General features: G+C 39.9%; 1 protein-coding gene across 3 annotated transcripts in view; it reads left to right on the top strand.

Moving 5' to 3' along the window:
* ppp2r3a (protein phosphatase 2, regulatory subunit B'', alpha) overlaps positions 1-14,560 on the top strand; it is a 91,678-nt gene that overhangs the window by 29,894 nt on the left and 47,224 nt on the right. The window lies entirely within an intron of this gene.

Genomic DNA, 14,560 nt, shown 5'->3' with positions numbered 1-14,560 from the left:
GATTACATTGCAGCCTGTTTCGCCTCGACTTGCTGATGCGTTCTTTCTCAATACTGGACTAATTACAAAATCTATTGTCTCCAATGGTCACTTTGGGTCAAGTTTCAAAAATCCATAAATAAATCAAAATTCCAATAAAAATCGTCAAAGGAAACAAACAATTTAAAGACCTCACCGTTGACTTTTTCTCAATCATAAACAAACAGTTTATTGGTTAATTAAGAAAATTGGTGCAGCCCAAATTTGGATGATGACATTCATCTGCTCTGACTCAAACTGATGCAAGTGGTTGACATGTGGAGGTTGCAGAAGAGATGACGAACATGTGAGATGGGCAGCACCACAAAGTCCTGATTTAGATGTGGTTTTGTGTGTGTGTGTGTGTGTGTGTGTGTGTGTGTGTGTGTGTGTGTGTGTGTGTGTGTGTGTGTGTGTGTGTGTGTGTTCTGCATGCCCGTGTGCATGGCGGCAAGATAAGGAAGGTTGAGTCAGTGGCGGTTCGGAACACGATGACTCTCCTCAGCTTCTCTGTGACGATGGGCCATGGCGACAGGGGTTTGCGGTTAGAAACCCTAATCTGCTCCTCATATGACCCTCTGATGGACAGGGACAGCAGTCAACTCACACATACACACACACACACACACACACACACAGACAGCCCTCAGACTAGTTAGTCTAGCTTCAGCTCTCCAGTCTAAACATGCTCTTATATGGATTTCTGTTAAAATCTGGAGATCTTTACTCTTTCTTTCATTATAAACACATCATCTTGCTGCCTGCACTAGCCAGTGAGCACAAACATGTCTGAAAGACAGTATGTTTGGACGTCCAGAAGACGTCTTTAGTGGAGCGAGAATGAATTTTATATATGTCTTCCGGTGACACTGAATATACTGAACGTCACCAATGAGATGTCTTTTAGATGCTTCGTTTGTATGTCCAGACCGCATTTCCAGGGAGGCCAGAGGTGTTTAAATATGAACTCTGTACAGCTATAAGACTATTTTAAAACAGTCATAAATATTTCATATCTCCTTTTCACATATCTCTATTTGCTATGTTCCAGATGTCCTTCATAAAAAATAGAAACTCCATCCGTTATGGTGAAAAAACTAGAAATATCCTTGACTTGGCACTGCATAGCTTGCTGATATTTTAATCATTTATCGAGAAAACCCAACATTAACATTCCATTATTAATGGAACCCAATTAATTGAAAAACTGCCAAGTTTTGTGGAAACGAGCCATTCGCAGTATGGTTCAATACCGAAATCTGTTATTCAGTGTTAAATTGTTGTAGTTTAGTTAGGTTTTATTCATTAAGTGAATTTGTTAATAGTATTTTGTATTGATTCATATGTGTATTATTTAGTATAAACTGCTGAGATGATATACCTTAATCTACTTTAATTTCCAAGTTAAAATTGAGATTAGATTAGATTTCCTTTGTAAGTTTTTTCATTATAAACTTCCATATATTAAGTAAAACAAAGTTACATTTAACATACAACACAAAACAGTCAATAATAAATAGCAGATAAAAAGTAGATAAAAGCCATAGTTATAGTCGAAAGTTATAAGCATCCATAATTAAAATGTATTTGCGATTAAAAAAAAAGTCAGTCTTAAAGGTTTTTGACTGTCATTTTGTGCTTTATTTTGGAAAAAAAACAAAAAACATTGTATTGGCTCACTATTTAGGCACTGGTACCATTTCTAAAACTATTGTTTTAGTGGTATTGGAGAAACACAAACAATACCCAGCCCGAATTGACATGCTAATTCCAGAAATGTTAAACAGAGCTATACCCGTGAACTCAATGTTCATTTGACTACCATAAGCTGTTTCCAGCATCATTTCCAGTGAGATTTGGAATACATCCAACCTGCTGCTGTCATGTCAAGACCCTGGTGATGTTGATGAGCATGCAGATGAGCTTCCCTGAGATGGTTTATGACAGTTTGTGCAAAAATTCTTTGGCTGTGCAAATGAGTTATTGGATCAGGTGTTTGGGTGGCTGGTCTCAGACCATGCTGCAGGTGAAGATGCTGGATGTGGATGGCCTGAGCTGGTGTGGTTGCATGTGGTCTGTGATTGTGAGGCTGGTTGGATTTAGTGCTAAATTCATGGAAATTAAAAGGCTCAAAAGTTAAACCTGTGAAAAATGCGAGCAAAAACAAAAGTGTAGCATTTTTGTTCACAATAGTCAGTATATTATTAATAACCTTTATGTTCATGTAAACATAAGGAAAAAGATGCAAGAGAGGAAGAACATGGGGGAAAAAACCCTCTGCTCTCCTTGAAGGCAGCTTTCATGTAGTTTGCAGCTTTGATTTTGGCCTCTTTATTGGCTTAATAAATGTGAAAAAGTAATTAGAAATTATTAGCAGGCAGTTTTCATGATCTGTCACGGCAATGCCAACTCCATCTCTCTCTGTGTTGTCTCTCCCTCTCTTTCTCCTCTCTAGAGACTGATTTACGCTCTGTACTTTCTGTATGTGTCTGTATTTGTGTACAAACATTATTCTGTCATTTCACACCTGCCCACTTTACACACATCACCATACATCTAGACTTAAGCGACTGCACTGCTGATGTATCTACCCACCATCAGCTGCAGGTGGATAGATACATCATCTTGTCAGTTTACTGCTTGTTTTCACGGTTGTTGCAGTTTGTTGGGTTTGAGTGTATCAGTGAGTCTGTGTATTGCATTTTTTTTGAGTGGATGTTCCCTGAATGATGTCTGTTATTGTAAAAGCAGTGCAGTATCTGGGGAATGTCTGAGTCCAGAACGCTGTGGAACAAGCCATTCAGCTCTGACCAGCGGTGGGTCTGGGACTTGGTCTGATTCTGGCTCCATGTCGTCTAGTCTTGGTCTGCTTCTCTTCCTTTTTGGGCTCTGAATGTGCCTGACCACTTAACACCTCATTACAAATTGTGTTCACTCCTTTTTATTTGTCATATTAGCTATTTTTATACTGCTGATACATTTTTAATAGATTACACCGAAGAGCTGAATGCAGAAAATATAAATAGAAAATCTTAATAATTACATAAGACTTCACTAAAAGAAAGCTGTAATGCTGTTCATATGTGGCTAATGCAGATATTCTGCTGTTAAAGGTATACTATGTCAATTTTCAACCATCTCTGTATCATAACAATGTGGGTAGTATGTGTATATCAGCTGTGGTAAACTTCCCTCCATCTCACCAGCGCCCAGATCACCCAGCTCACTTCTCAGTTCAAATTTTTTGCTGGCTCTAGGGCTATTGCTTGAACTACAAATTGTACTTCCTTGTTTTTGAATGCCCGCCACCATGGACACAATGAGCATAGGAGCAAATTGAGACAGGCACCCGTCTTACTCTCGTTCTCTCTCTCAAACTGTTAAACTAAGCAGCTGATCAAATGTAAACAAAGATTCTGTTTCTGCGTTACCTATTTTTCACTTAAAATGTCTGGAGAAACATATTTTGGTGCACTGTTTAGAATTTGTGAACAGGAATTTGGTGCCATACTGTTTCCTGTTTGATGAAAATGGAGGCTGAAAAAACAAAGATCAAACAGTAAAACTAAGCAGCACTGATGTCACAGTGCTGCCTATTTCTCACCACAATTGTATTCAGAAACATACTTCAGTGTACTGTTTAGCTGTAAGTTGAGATTGTTTGTTACCATTCGGCTGCCACATTGTTTCCTTTGTCAAAACGGACAAGCTTGCATCATGTTGCCCACCAGCAGGAGCGTTTATTGGTTTGTTGCGGTGCAGTGCATTCTGGTAGTTGTAGGTTTTCTACCTTTTTAGCAAACGCAAACGCCACAGCCCTTTTTCTCTTTTTTTGTGGTCATGTAGCACCAATTTCAAAAGTAAATGTGCCTTTCTACTGCATAGACAGCTTGGTTTTGGTTTTGCTTGGTTTTATAATCTTTCCAGCAATTAAATACTTCTTTTAAAGATAAATATATAAAGCTATAACATCACACAACTTTTCTTGTTTTTGTTAGTATCAGGGAACAGCAGAATGACTGGAGCAAACATTAACAATAAGAGATAACAATAAAGTGCAGATGGTACAAGTTTATTGATACTGCAGAAAATGAGAACTTAAAAAAAGCAAAAAAATGTAATCTTTAAAAAAGAATATTCACAATTGATATTTATTGACTCAATAACTGAACTCAATACTTTGTATTGATTTGGATTGGTTTATAAGCCTGTCTTAAGCTAAGTGTGTTCTTTACATCTATTTTATGCAGATAATATAAGAAAATTATGTATCTGACTCTGAGTTGAATTGTGGACAATGTAGGGTTTCCTTGCCATCTTTTGATAAGAAAGAAGAATATGTGTAATAAAAATATACTACATTTCTCTGGTTCTGCAGCATTGATTTCTATCTTTTTTTGTCCGTTGTGAGTCTGACAGAGTTAAGGGAGAGCAATGCTGCATCGTTGGAGTTCTCTTTCAAAGGACTAGAGGGTTGTGGGCCAAAAAAAATCTGATTTGGAGATTTTGAAGGGAACAGTGTACATTGATGAACCAACTGACTTGTTACAGTGGTCTCATGAATTCAGTAGTCCTTGCTTTATCATTGATTTATTACAGTGATAAATACTGCGGCTCATTGATTTTGAGCCCTGCTGTTCCAAACACAGAACCTTCCCCTCTGTACTTTATTTCCTCAGGTCAGTGTACGATTTTTGGATGAGTGTGTGCTGCTGTGCTGTCTGGTTTTCTTGTTGGAAGTGGTTTGTGGAAGCTGGTTGCCTTTGGGTCTGGATTGTAGGTGGTAGCAGGAATAAACTGTCAACTGGCTGAATCCAGGTCAGCTGTCTTTGCACATTACATTAGATTTCGTTGTGTGTCTTCTGTCTTCTATGCCAGGATTGCATGTTTGTGTGGGCATGCGTGTCTCTGATGTCTGATCTGTGTGTCTCTGTGTGCATTAGCAGAACGCAGCCAAAAGCATGACATCACCCAAAATGTGCTTTTTAAATTAGCAGCAATGCAGAGGCAGGGTCATTGTGAGCTCCAGGCAAGGTACGATGGACAGATATGTGTGTGTGTGTGTGTGTGTGTCTGTGTGTGTCTGTGTGTAATTGTGTAAGTGTGTGGGTGTTTGTTTTTGCGTAGGTGTGTGCTTGTGCATGCTCGAATTCACGTGTATGAGTGTAGTGCAGAGGTGTATTTGATTATGTTTGTATCTGCAGTTGTGTGTGCATACTCTTTGCAGTTGTGTGTGTGTGTGTGTGTGTGTGTGTGTGTACTGCAGGTTTGGATGTTTTGAAGCAGATGCCAGCTTTCATCATCATCGTCTCATGTGGCCTACAGTGTTGCATATTTACAGCATGTTTTTCTGCCCTCTGCAGTAGAACAACAGGATCTGTGTGTGTGTGTGTGTGTGTGTGTGTGTGTGTGTGTGTGTGTGTGTGTGTGTGTGTGTGTGTGTGTGTGTCCGTGTGTACGTGTTATTAAGACTGTGTGTTAGCCTTATAAGGCCACACTTTTTTAACCAGGAAACATTTAAGGATAAGAAAAGATGTGAGTCACCGTTTTCCCTCATCTGCTCAGAAGCACAAAAACATCCTCCTCTCTGCCCTCAACACCTTCCCTAAGGGAATGTACTGTATGCTCTGTCTGTCTGTGTGTGTGTGTGTGTGTGTGTGTGTCCGTGTGTGTCCGTGTGTCCTGCAGTCTTAAGGGTTGCTGTTTTGTTCCTAATGAGGTGGCGAGCTATTCACACTGCCCACTTTCCAGAGAGATGTGAGGAGCAGTGGAGGAACAGCTGGTACAGAGTGGAGTTGTACAAGTGTGGAGGAGCCACTTGTGCCATCGCAGCCTGTAAAGTAGCAGCGTGTTGCCAGTCAGAGAGGAGGAGAAAAGAATTTTAGATTAGATGGAGGGAGATAATGAAAAAATGTGTCAGTGTGAGGAGAATAAATGCAGGAGACAGGTAGAAATGATGGACCAAGCAATAGGAGGAGAAATTTGCTGCTCGATTCCAAAGAGATCATTCGACTTTTCACTTTGTTGACTGTACATATTGGATCCTTTGCATGTTCTAGAAGAATACTTCAGTTTTGTGGTAATTTGCTATATTACAGACTTGAGGATGAGGAGGTTAGGGTATATAAGTCATGGTGTAAAATGCTGTTTGTGAGATGTGTCAGGTTATAATGGTCGCTCTGCAGTCTTGCATGATTATGACTGGACGTTACTCATCAGCTGGCAGCCAAAAAGATGATGAGTGACAGTAAAGCATGAATGAGGCAGCTACTGCAAGTGAGCTCACTAAGGCAATGGTTCATTAATACTGTAGATGTATGGATGCAGCTAACAAATATTTTCTTAATTAATTTATAAGTTATAAAATGCCAGAAAATTGTGAAAAATGTTTATTATAGGTGCCCACAGCTCAAGGACATGTGTTCACTTAGCTTGTTTTATATAACCAAAAGTACAAAAAGCAAAAAATATTCAACTGACGTTGTTGTATGACAAAGGAAAGCATCACATCCTGACATTTAAAAAGCTGTTATTGGCACATTTTTGGCATTTTTACGTCATGAGTAAATCTATTATCAAACGAGTTTACAATTATTTTTCAGTCGATCAGATAATTTATTGTTCAGCTTATTGTTGCAGTGGGTAACAAAAGGATTATTATCTATATTATACATGCATTGTGAATCTCTCTTAACCTTGCTTGGATGCAGAATAGACAATAATTGGAAGGTTAAAAACCCAATTTACAACATTATGATTGCCTGCAACAATTTTGTAAGATGGGCTACATGTTTCTTACTGCTAAACTAATTAGCTGGTAAAATGTAAGCGATGTAAAATATGCATTGTTTTTGTCTTCTAACTTACTACTATTGTAATAATAAAAGATAATGGAGCTAAATTTATTTTATAGTTTATTTTAAATACGGATCATTACAAATATGCTATGTTTCAAAAGTAGCGAGTAGTCACACAGCGAGAAAAAATAAATCATGTAAAGAAATCAAAAACTTTTATGCATTAAGATGCACCAGTAAATGTTTTATTATTGCATTGTAGCCCTCTGGATCTGGATCAGAATTAAAATCAAATGTGAGGGGCCAAGAGATTTCTATGTGGGTCTTTTTCTGAATTGTAGGAAAATACCCTGTTGTTGTGTCATAACCCCGGACAACATTAGTTGCCCTAAAATCTGAAAAAAATGGCAAGGATTATTGGAGCAAGGGCAGAACAATCACTTAATGTCACTTGTCCACTGTTAGTGAGATCTACTTCTAAAATTAAGGTCTGTGCATTGAAGCATTAGTACTGCCCTGCTTGTTCAGCGTCGAGCCATTTTCATCTGTGTTGCTGAGCCTTTAAAGCGCACTGCTGCAGTGACCTACAAAGACCACCCCACTTTGTTGCCTGGTAGGAAAAAGAAATAAAAAAACAGATTAATCAACTTCTTTCAGAACATTTAAAATGAATACCAGCTATACAAATATAAATCAATACTGTCTTTGTCCCGTGTTTCAAGTCTCTGTTTACATTAAAAAAATGCCTCCACAGTGGTTTAAACTGTCCCTATCGACCCGGACCTGCCTGCATGCAACTTAGTCCTGTTCAGCCCTGACTGCTGTTCTGACCTATAAAGACCAGTTATATTTCTCCGGGATGTGCTCTATCAAGCCTGCAGACGTGGTTTTATCATCAACAGCTGTGCATGTGTGTTTGTGTTTGTGTGTGTGTGTGTGTGTGTCTCCAGAGTGCAGTGATTTGTGCTCTCAGCAGCCTGGGTCTCATCCAGACAATAAGTTTGGCAGACATAACGAGAGAACCCCTAAGTCTCTGCCAGATGCACACACACAAGCACACACACACCCTAAAGTTTTCAAAACAAACATATCTTCTTTACATTTTGGGGATATTCCTTATCCATAGATGTAAGAAAATAGTTATTTTTTTGTTTCTGGTGTTTGTAAAATCTAAACAAACATATTATCTCTCGAGCGCTTTTGAACACAGACACCTAAAGCGTCCCTTGATCCTAAATTGTGTCAGATACCCCCTCTGATTCCTCTGCTGCTTGTGTTTTGGCTCGTGTACAGACGTCTGGTTCGCATAGCAGCTCCCTGCTCATCTCTGTGAGGGAACTTTCGGGGCTTTTTTTGCAATCCAGGCTTCCAAAACTCCAGCTTTCCTTCTCGGGAAAGACTAATGGCCTTGTGCATCTGGCACGGCTAACAGAAACCTCCTGCTGTGTTTTAAATTACACGTTTAACTTGTTGTGTTTTTAGGTATTTTTTGCTTTATTAACCAGACACACCAAACTGACATCAAAGAACTGGTGGTGATGAAGGCTGACTGCTGCGTTGCCTCATGTCACCTTTGTCTTGACCAAAAAATTGTACCTGAACACGCCGCAAAGACTACAGCCAACAGCCAACCAGCTCATATTTTCTGGAAATAACTATCCAGAACAGCTGTATTCATCATTTAAAGAGGGAAACCAGGAGACCGACAGTTCGGATTGAAGACAACGTTAGCCAGTTAGCACATTGTCAACACAACCTGATGTTAGAAGAACAAACGATGTTTACCGTCTGCTAGCGAACAATAACAGAACTGATTCTGAATCATTTCTACTAAAGAGTCAATTGCGAAAAACATAATCTTACCTAATATAACAAGTTGTTTTGATCTGACTTCCTCTTGACTTTAGTTGTTTGTTTACTTTCTTCACCTCCGTTTCTCTTCATGTGCGCTGAGATGAAACGCCAATCAGAGTTATTTGTTAAATCGACAGGCTCCGACGTGTTCAACAGGCTGAATCGGCAGTAAAAAGCAGACAAGGGCCGACTAGTGCGAGACACCATAAAAACTGCAACAGACGTTCACTAATGGGCCTACATTGACTAACGGATGGCCATCGGCTTGGTGTGTCAGGGTGCTCAGACAGTAGACAGGAAAGAGGTGATTGAGGGGGAATGATTGTGGGATCCAAATCTAAGGTGATGTGAGGACATGGTTTGTGCTTTCAGGATGCCAAAAGAAAAACTGCTATAAATTTCCTGCTGTAGCTTCACTGTCTTTCTTGTGTAGAGGAGCTCCAGGTTGCAGTTTTTTTCTCCGGCATAAGTGAGGCAGTTGCTTCCTAATTTGGACGATCTGATTGCCAGACAGCCCGTCTTTCTCCCCTTTTTTTCCCACTCTGACATTCAGTGCAGCTGCAGCTGAAGCAGAAAATGATGATAATTGTGAAAGCGTGGCCAGGGCCTGATGAGGACAGAGCTGTCTGCCTGAGTATCTTTTTATCTGTCTGCACCTCTGTGTTTCTGCCAGAAAGTGACGGCAAGACAGTTGATGGATGCACAGCTGATGAACGTTCCTCTGTGTGTGTGTGTGTGTGTGTGTGTGTGTGTGTGTGTGTGTGTGTGTGTGTGCGTGCGTGTGCGTGTGTGTGTGTGTGTGTGTGTGTGTGTGTGTGTGTGTAGGCAACAGGCACTCAGAAGTCAAGTAAATAATTCATGTGCGGATTATAGAAAGAAGCAGAGAAGTGGGTCAGAACTACAGTTAGTCCGTTTGACATTTATTCAGATGGAGGTGTGGGAGAGGGGGAAAGTGAGACAAAGACTTAAAAGGACAGTAAAAATCAAATCAAAATCAAAAATACATGTTTTTTATCTTGCCTTTAGTGCTATTAATTAAGCTAGGTTGTTTTGGTGCGAGTTGCCGAGTTCCAGGGATATCGGCCGTAGAGATGTCTGCCTTCTCTTTAATATGATTGAGCTAGATGGCACAGGGCTTGTGGTGCTCAAAATGGCAAAAAATAAATAAAAAAAAACTCAATAGCAGTCTCTTTCCATAAATCATGACCCCGTTACTCAAGATAATCCACAGACCTTGTTGTGGGCACTTTCATGTAGGAACTATTTTTCTTTCTACTGAACTACATTCACCAATTTAATCACTGTGCAGAAGGAAGCGTGCATCTACTCATGGACGAGAAGCTTGTGACAGTGCACGGCGTATACACTGATTGCGTCCTCATTGGTTTAACCTGTAATGTTAACTAACTCTGTGGTGTTAGGTGAGCTTGCATGCTTTCTTCTGCGCGGTGGTTTGGTTTGCAGGTGTAGTTCAGAGAAAAGAAAACAGTTCCTACATGAAACAGCTCACAACAAGGTCTATGGATAATCTTGAGTAACCGGGTCATGATTTATGGAAAGGGACATTGCTATAGAGTTTTTTTACACCACAAGCCGAATGCTATCTAGTTCCATTATAATAGAGAAAACATCTCTACTGCTGATATTTCCAACACACAGCACCTCACACCGAAACAATCTTGACTGATAAACAACAGGTATATGTATTTTGATTTTGGGGCGAACTGCCCCTTTATAAAGTGAAAGAACAGATTGATAGGAGAATGAAGGATGTATTTTTTAAACATTTAATGAGTTAATACTTGTTAAATTTATAAACTGCACACTGTAGTACAAAGTTTTCACGTGTTTTTATGGATTTCCTTAAGTGTGTGTGTGTGTGTGTGTGTGTGTGTGTGTGTTCATATTTCTCAGAGGAGAGACCGTCTTATAAAGCCCAGTAATCCCTCCTTTGTTGCTGCTGTTGTCCCCCCTTGTAGGGCAGAAGTCAATACCCACAGAGCTGCAGAGAGTCTCTGTCTCTTGGTTCTGTTTAGTATTTGCGTGGCATAGCAGAACTCTCTGTTCTCTCTGTGTGATCTCAGCAGCAACACCGAGGTTGTGCATCAAGCAGTGTGTGTTTGCATGTGTGTGTGTATACAGGGAGAGGGCTAGTACAGACCTGTCCTCTCTCCCTGAGGGTATGTTTGGGGCTCCAATTTGGGACTTCTTCTTCACAAAGACCCACTTCCTCTGGGAGGCCCCCCTGGCCTCTCCACACACGCACAGCACAACAACATGCATGAATTCACGCAGGTCCAGTTGCACAAAGTACTCGACCTCTTTTCACGCACATTTGCTCATGTACACACACACACACACACACACACACACACACACACACACACACACACACACACATATGCTCAAACATACTTTTGGTGGCTGAAGTGGAGGTTGTGACAGAAGTGGCCTCCGGTGATTTAGTGCTTCCTGGTGAAGGTCACATTGACGAGAAGACTTTTTTAGATGGAGGAGAAAGAGGAGAGGGAGGGGAGAGGAGGTAAAGAAAGAGGGAGAGAGGGAGAGGTTTGAAAGGAAAGAAGCAAAAACGTTGTCACAAATAATCCCAGGGAAACTGAGGGGACAGAATCTACCTCCTGTCCTCTCGTCTTCTTCCTCTTTTGAATCCATTCACACAGACAGTGGGGCATTAAAAGAAATAGGAAGTGGAGGAAGCAAAGGGTTAAAGGGGCGGATAAGAATTCCACTGCAAATGAAGTCATGATGTCTTTTGTTAAAATATTACAGAGAGCTAAAAAGTAACTTTTGCTATGTACTTGGTCAATTGTAAGTTTCAATCTGACTGAAATTTGTCTTAATTTATTGTTTTAGTGATGAAATATACACATAGGGTGACGTCAGGTGATTTTGGACACTGTGGTAGATTGCCAAGAAAACCACCTAAAATTCTGAAGACTACCTTAAGTGTTACTTTTAGAACTTGTTGATCTATTTCTCTGTTGTCAAGCAAAATATTTTAGATACTTTGGACCTGCAAACATACAAAGAACCAAGACCTCACTCTGCTGAAGGTGAAATGGGACAGTCATGTTTGTTTTTTTAAACAAAAATGTCATTAATTTATTAAATGATTAATCTAACCAGGTCTCTGTGCGTGTGTACGTCCTTGCGTGTGTTTAACAATAATGGCTATTAATGGACTATTGTGGCTGACATGGGCACACTGCATCAAATTTAATATTTTTAACGGACGAAATATGACGTGACAGGGTGGCACACAATGGCATAGTAACTCATCATTTTATGGCACATGGAAGCCTAAAACATGCTTGTATCACTTTTTTTGGTTTGCAATTTTTTTTTTATTTAAAAAGTTATCACTCAAAGCCCAGTAATGTGTTTATGAAAATATTTTCATGAGAAGTCAAATATTCAATAAAATGCAACATCCTACAGCCGTATTGTTATACCCTTATTGTTTTAGCTACAGTGTTCTTACCAAAACGAGAACATCAACATGTCGCATAGTTTACCCTGCAAATTCAGTCAGTTTTTGACTCCTTGCTCCGTCCATTCTAGTTGTCTAAGAACAATCAAAAATGATTGTTTCATGTAAGGTACATTTGTAGTAAAAATGCCATAACATGTTGGGTTATCAGTTGCTAATGTTTCAGTAGCCAAAGATGTAAAACCTTATTTTTACCTCACTTCACCCTGGAGGAACCTGTATTTGGAGAACAGGTTGTGAGAGTTAACAAACGCTTATTGTTAGTCCATGTTTTCTTATTTTTTTTGCAGGATTTCTTAAAAATAAACCCCACATTTTTCATGTCTGAGAACATTCCCATTTTCAGCTTTAAACTTTGGCTTGTTGAGGTTAAACTGAAAGCTGATACCACCACACATTCTCAGCTAACTCGCCCGTAAAACATGCCCTAAAAAAAAAAAAGAATCATCACTGCCACAAAATCGTAGCCAGGCTTGAAAACACACCACCAAATGTGTGTATGAATCATCTTTTTCTGTAATATGTGTCAGTGAGGCATATGCAGGCATTGATGAGTGGGTGTACTGTGTTTGTGTGAGTGTTATAAACACCAGTGGAGTTTGTTTACATACTCTGTATCACTGTGAGAAGCTGTCGTTTACCAAGACGTACACACAGATACTAAGTGTGTGTACAGCAAAGAGAAAGGAGTGCGAGTGGATACATTTGTGTATGTGTGTGTGTGCAATTAACATGCTATAATAGTCTATTTCTAACTGTCTGTCCGGATCTAAAGTGCAGCTTGCCAGGAAGTGTGATTTCCTGCTCAAGAGACTAATTCAGCAGCATCCAGCTGTTGTGTTTGTGTGGAGAGAAAGGACAGAGAGCGAAAGCAAGACAGAGAGATGAGGTGGCCGCCTGGTTTTTCCATTTAACTCCTTAATAGTTGTTTTTCCAGGTGCCACAAACCCCCATCCCCACCTTGCCAGCCGCTCTCCCGCCCACAAGCCCACCAATCACTCCTCCCCCTCCTTTTTCCCAAGTTGCCCTTTTTCACACTTTTAAGTAGGAAACTCCGGCTCCAGAACTCCCCCGAGAACCCACGACGGATCGTATGTCCGCGCTCTCAGTCTAAGTTGTAATAACCTCTCAGTGTTGTTCTTTCTTCCTGTGGTTATTCTGAAAATCCTGCATTTATGCAGTTCTTGACTTATGCAAACTATATCAGCTGTGTGTCTATCATAAGTGCTCAAAAAAATCAGAGAAATTCTTAAAAACAATTATTTAAGTACCAAACTATGGCTTCTTCACCCTTTTTTACATTTCAGTTTTCTTTTTAAATCCTTTGTAAATTCAAATTTGCGCAGTAGGTATGCCATACATACCCTGACAGTTTCTGTAAATACACAGCATGTTTGTATAGTTGAGATTAAGGCTGAGGTTGGATTGCGTGTGTGTGGTTGTGGCTGTTGTGGTGCCGTCCCACCGCAGTATTACAGTTAATGCATATGTATGTATTTACCATACATACTGGTTTGCATGTGTTGAAGGGCACAGCTCTGAGGAATGTGTTGCTCCTGTGGAGAGGGAGGGAAAACAGATGGCGAAAGAGAAAATGAAATTATTGCAACTGAAAACTGAAACTGAGACTCAAATGCATCTAAAAGCACGGGGGTAGAAAGATATAGAGCACAACAGAGAAACCTAAAAGAGAGAGAGACCGAGGGTAATAGAGTTTACTGGACAGTGTGTTTACCCTCCAGTCAGGCTCTGTTAGCTCCTGGTATGTAGCATGTTACTGGTCTTTACTGCTTGACTTCTTTGCCTGTACAAAGCTGCCTCTACTTTAAAGGTTTCATTTCAAAGAAGTTTGAAAGCTAAAAATGATCAAAATTGAAATCTGTAGGTGTCTAAATATTGAAACAAGTTGCACTGTCTGCTATAGCTTTCAGTTGTTAAAATGTAACTTGTATAGCCCTGTGAGGAATATTTGCTTTATTTAGGCTTGTAATAAATCAAGCTGGGTAAAACTTCCACTTACCCGCTTAAAACTTATTGATCTTAACTTATCAGAGAAAAAGGTGAGCATTAGCATGCACTGGTCAAGCGTCCCATCTGTGACACGCCAAATGATGCTGGAGAAACACTGATGTGTTTTTACTGGTTTTGATCACCTGGTCTGTTTGATTTTGTAGAGGAAGAAACCTCCGCAGGTAATTCAGGTCAGTACAAACCTCCTGAATAATGAACACTAAAGGAATCCTAACTGGGAGTAACTGGGGGAAGTTGAACAAAATAGACTAGAATAAAACAAAATACAGCAGAAAAAATACATTTTTATTGTATCCACAAACATAATACAGGATTTGCACTGGAGCACAGGCAAAAAAAAAAAAACAGG

This window comes from Plectropomus leopardus, chromosome 14 (assembly GCF_026936395.1).
Source record: "Plectropomus leopardus strain MGB_pleo_1.0 chromosome 14, ASM2693639v1, whole genome shotgun sequence".
In the NCBI taxonomy this organism is placed as follows: Eukaryota; Metazoa; Chordata; class Actinopteri; order Perciformes; family Serranidae; genus Plectropomus; species Plectropomus leopardus.
This window is presented reverse-complemented; position numbering and strand designations above follow the sequence as displayed.